At 44.8% G+C, this 5,316-nt stretch overlaps 1 long non-coding RNA gene across 2 annotated transcripts; it reads left to right on the top strand.

Annotated features, from left to right (window-relative positions):
- Positions 1-224: 224 nt before the first annotated feature.
- On the top strand, positions 225-1,213 carry LOC124996286. 2 transcript variants are annotated; one of them, XR_007110827.1, is made up of 4 exons: positions 225-327; positions 408-537; positions 743-922; positions 1,018-1,213. It is a non-coding gene; the product is annotated as an uncharacterized LOC124996286 (long non-coding RNA). The 2 variants fall into 2 exon arrangements; XR_007110826.1 differs by having other exon boundaries at positions 743-1,213.
- The last annotated feature ends 4,103 nt before the right edge of the window (positions 1,214-5,316 follow it).

Here is a 5,316-nt window from a genome sequence, read left to right as displayed (position 1 = left end):
GCCACGAATGCACCAACGTACACTAAAACATATATTAAGGTGGAGATTAGCCAGCAGCATCGCGATGTGTGTGGAATCTGGAGGAAAAATCAAGATCAGCCAAGGTCGCGGATGTTTCAGCGAAGAAGGATGAGTTACAAAAAAAAAAAATAATAATCAATAGGCTGCGGATCCTCGACTTTTGAAGACGTTTTTTTTTTTTGTTTTTTTGTTGTTTTTTTTTAGAAGCACACCAGGTCCGGCTTTGTCAATGAAGTCTGGCATGAACCCAGCACCAGTCTGAGGCTCTGATTGCGGCAGAACGTCTCCATCAGAGAGCACTAGAAGGTAACGGTGGGATTAAAATGGGCACTGCTGGCACATACAGGCGGGCAGGGTGTTTCTTTTTTTTTTTTCTCCTCCACTAGGCCATTGTTCCATATGTGCTCCACCTGCGCCTCTCAGAGCCTCGCGCCAAACGCACGGCCGGCAGGCTCTACCATCCTTGCTGATTGGAAGTTGCCATGGCGACGCTGGAAGCCGGTGCTGAAAACGGGGGTGAGGGGGGGGGGGGGGGGGGGGGGCGGTGGCTGTAAATCTCAACATGGTATTTTTTTAATTTAGGAAATTGGCAAAGGAAGTGTAGTAAATGAATCGTCGTTAATAATAATTCACATATGGGACAAAACACAATTAGGCTGCTTTTGGCTACGGGCAAAGAGAAGGCAGCTCCCTCTAAAAATGTGATCTCATCTCATCAAAGGCACTTCAGCTTTCCCAGTAGTCCTGAGTGAGGAGATAGCGCGGCTCCGTCTGATAATGTTGTTTGTGGAAATAATATCGCTGAAGATTATCGCTGGACGCAGAGAGCAGCGAGACGGAGACGTCGGTCATGTAATGATGACCCATAAATTGATTCCTTATCAGCTCATGCAAATGGATGGTAAGAGTGATTCAGTTCGGTGTTTTGGTTTATTAGGCGACTAACAAAAAACTCAAATTTATTTATTTTTTTTCCTCCTCCCCCCTCTGGGATAGCTTCCACGCTTCCCAGTGCTGTTTTGTTTCATAAGTTATTTTATTTATTTATTTATTTTTTTTCCATAAATTGTTTGGTGTGCAGAGGAAAAGGCGAGAAGCAAAGCTCACCCGTAGCTTTTAATAACACGATGGCCACCATCCAGCTTCAGACGAGTGCTGGGATTGGCTGATCCCTTCACACCCTGGCACCTGGAGCAGCCAGAAGTATGTGTGTGTGTGTGTGTGTGTGTATACATGTATGTGTGTGTGTGTGTGTGTGTGTGTGTGAGAGGGGGAGAGGGTGAAAGAGGCTGTTATTGGTGGCTGCGCTATTGGAGGCGTGACATGACGAGAATCAAAGGCCTTCACCTGCAACCAAGTGAGAAGGAAAAATCATTAAAATGGTTTCAGGCCAAAAGCCTTTTGCATAAAACTCTGAAACTTTTATTTAAAAAAAAAAAAAAAAAAAAACATTTTCTCTCGGCGTTAAATTCAAAGTTCAAAGTACATTCAAGGAAATTCTTGGCTCGGGTTTCGGTATTTGCAGCAGGTGTGAGGAGGGAATACGCGCGGAGGAAAAACACTTTCCCATCTAAAACGGTCAGGGTTTGTTTAAAGCAGACAAAGCAACTCGCCGCGGTGACCCACGTATTTGCGCTTGATTAGCGCCCCCCCCACCCCCCACCCCCCTCCCCCTTTGAAAACGGCTGTGCAAATATGATATGTACATTTGCATGTTTGTTGTCATTCATTTCGCCATTAATCCATAATCTAAACCAAACTGGTGGTAAACAGCATTGTGTGGATGACGCGCGTTTGATTGCTCAGCTGCGGCTGCCGGATCGTCCGGTGGATTAACGCGCGCGCGAGGTTTGCGACGTCGCCGGGGTCGACGCAGATGGAAGTCGAGGCTTCGAGCCGCTTTCCTCGAATTTTGTGACTCCTCCGCCGACCGACTTGTGCCGCGCGGATGTGACCTTTCCGAGTCATTGAAAATGCAGAGTGGCAACAGACAAACTGACCTGCGGAGGAATTAGCCGCTGCTCCTTTTTCGTCTCCTGCAAACCCAACAGCTTGAACACGCCTGGGCGCTGCCTCACAAAGGCGCTCCGCGGAGGAGGCCTATTAATCTTCCCAAAGCCTCGAAAAAGCAGAGGAGCCGGCGCGGGGGCCCCCCCCGAGTCTGGTGCCGAGGGCCCCGCAGACAGGGGTCGTTGGCAGGCTCTGTGGGGTCAATCTTGGCCCCCGATCAAATAGACGAGGGGGGTGGAGCAGCGCGGGGCAAGGGCACAGGATGGTGTACCTGTGCCCTTTAGCAGATGCCAGGCTGAGGCCGGCTCCAGGGAGAGGTGAAGGGGATCATTCCCGGTGCCGCTGGCCTTCACCGACATCAATCAGGACGTAGCTGCTGCTGCTGCTGCTCCTCCATCATTAAAGAGGAGACGGGCGGAAAGTGAACGGAGAGGGCCGCGGCTTTTCTCTCTCTGGTGTTTAACACGGGTGGGGGGGACGGGGATAAGCAACACCTGTGGCACCGGTTCTACGCTCACTGTTGTCTTTGTTGTTTAAATCATCGTGAAGAGAGATATCTTGTTTGATGTGGTGATACGTGAAATGATAGCTGACGGTGTGGTTTCGCTTGCACTTGGGTAAATATTGAAGCGCAATAAACGCAATGGGCGTGTTCAGTGTATCTGCAAGATCTGCACTGTCCAAAAACAACAACAACAACAATGAACTAGCAGTTGTTGTCTGAAACCTGATGTGACCTGCTCCTCCACAGAATGACATGTAGTAAACTCGTATAATTAGGATCAGGTTATCAGCTCCCTCCTTCCTTTATGGCTGCCTGCTGGCGGACAGGGCTTATCAATTAACTCAGAGGCCCAGGTGTAATATGGCCTCGAGGAGGTTAGTTCCACTTCCTTTCTCACTCAGGCCGAAGCTGCACCGTTGTCGTCCCTTTTCAGGCTCCCAGCTTATAAGAAAGTCTGCATTGAACATCATTTAGGTTGGTTTCTCATAAGGACCTTGACTTGAGGTAAACTCAGAAATAATCCACTAGTTCATCTTTTTTTCCCCCCTCTCACACAAACAAGAACATTTCATGTTAAAGTAGAAACCCATCCTAGACGTAGAGTGAAAAACACTGCTGTTTATGGTATGGATCCTGGTGGGTGTGTGTGATTTTTTATTTATTTATTTATTATTTAAATGTGCTATTCTTTTCTGCACTCTAATTTTAAAAAATAAAATAAAATTTAAAAAAAAAAAATGTTAAAAGTCGTATTGGGGCCGAGAGTTGGGTTTTTTGCTGACGATACGAGAACTATATCACCAACAGCCATATCCATTAAACTTTCAGAAGCTCTGCTTAAAGAACAGCAGCTACTTGGGGCAAAATCAACACAAGTTTCTCCGGAGTGAATTTTCATCAGAGATGCTTGCGCACGTGTATACACTGACTTCACACCAGCTCATTAGGTTCACCGTTGAAAAAGTCCCCCAATAAATCGTAGCTTCCTGGACATGGACTGTGTAAATATGGATAATGTGTCGACACTTCCTTGTATTGGCCGAACTGTCGCTATTTTATTTCCCGGGGATACAGCCGGTGCCATCTTGCAACTTTGGTGCTGGAGCATAGCTTTTTAGCAGTGGGTCTGCGACCCCTAGTGGGTCCACAGGGGTACTGCAGGGGGAGGGGTCTCAAAATCTCTGGTTGATTAGACATTTTTCATACTTTTTTTTTTTTTATTTCTTCGCAAAAATTTTAAATTGTTTAAATTTGCACATTAACACAAATCCAATAAAATCCAAATAATATTTAATGCAAAATAATAATAATGTATATTTATAAATGGCACTGAGTAGAGTTTAATATAGTAGGTAACACATATAGTGGGTAGGGGGTCCCTGCTTAATGTCGTCAACAGTTTGGGGTCCTTGGCCTGAAAAACGTTGAAAACCCCTCTGCTAGAGTCTGCGCAGTATAGTGCAAGTTTAATTCAGTCAGTTCACGTGACGGGTTCGCAAAAAAATAAAATGTCTTTTAAAAATGATCATATTACATTCACTCGGACGCTTAAATGTGACTAAGACCTTTATCTAGCTAAATTACAGAAGGCATTTTTGCATTTTTTTCTCCAATTACACAAGTGTGTAATTACAAGTGTAATTTACCGTATTTTATTGTGACATCTCACTCTCGGTTGCATTGTTCAAAGTTACCTCACGGCGTGGTTAATACAAACTTATCACGATCTGCATCCGTTTTAAACTATGAGGCCCCGATTGTTTCAGTGGCCGTACACCGTTCATTCATCTTAATATTGCTCTTATTGTGAAACATCTGCAGGGAAGTGTCATCGTATCATTAAATATCATTATCTTGCATGTTCAGGTTAGCACTTGAAATTAAAGGGAACCCCGAATATAATTACACGTAGGCTTCATAAGATTAACGTTGGTGTCAGTCACATTAACGTGAGTCAGAAAGTATCCTTGATGTCTTTGTTTTTCTAAAAAAAATTGCAATGCAGTCTGGGTAATAACGTCAAACGTTCCCTCTGCTCAGTTTCGGTCAATTCACTACGTGAATCTGTGTTCGTCACTGTTCTAGGTCTGGTGCTCCAGCACAACAAACTACGTCCTCCAAAGTGACCATGCAGTTTCCGTCAGATAAATAGGTTCCTAGATTCCTAATCGGTCACATACTGCTAATGCTAATCTGACCCTGAGAGGTCTGAGACCACCTCAGAGGGAGTCTTCCTGAACCCTGTGCTAACCTTTGTGAGGGGGGTGGAAGTAAAACAAGATCTCGCCTCAGAGATAAAACAAAAAAAGTAAAGCCACGTCGTTAATATTATCCGCATCCATTAACCATTTCCAAAGTATGTAAGGAGCAGTTAGGGGTAAAAAATATAGGCGAGGTGGTGCCCCCGCCAGAAAAAACCCCCCCGTCATAAATCCGAATTAAAAGAAAGCACAAGGCTGCAGCTACGTGCTCCGGAGCAATTCATCAGCAAAGTCTGAGCCGAGACTTTTAATATTCTGACTCACAGGAAGTTTTTTCTTTCTTCCTCATGCGTCTCCATTATAGTTTTCTTCCTTTATTATCGTTATTTTTTTTTCTTTAAATCCCACCTATCAAAATAAATCAAGTTCCCTGATCTGTTTAATGCGCAAAAAAAAAAGGGAAACATTTGATTTGAATCTAAGTGCATTAAAGCGTCCGTGTCCTTCGCGCTGGTTCTGTTGCCTCTTAAACAAATAGACCTTGCTCAGCCCTTTCAGTGTGTGTAAGGACTTGTCAGA

This window comes from Mugil cephalus, chromosome 1 (assembly GCF_022458985.1).
Source record: "Mugil cephalus isolate CIBA_MC_2020 chromosome 1, CIBA_Mcephalus_1.1, whole genome shotgun sequence".
NCBI lineage: Eukaryota > Metazoa > Chordata > Actinopteri > Mugiliformes > Mugilidae > Mugil > Mugil cephalus.
Note: the sequence above shows the minus strand (reverse complement) of the source record. Positions and strands in the feature narration are given on the sequence as shown.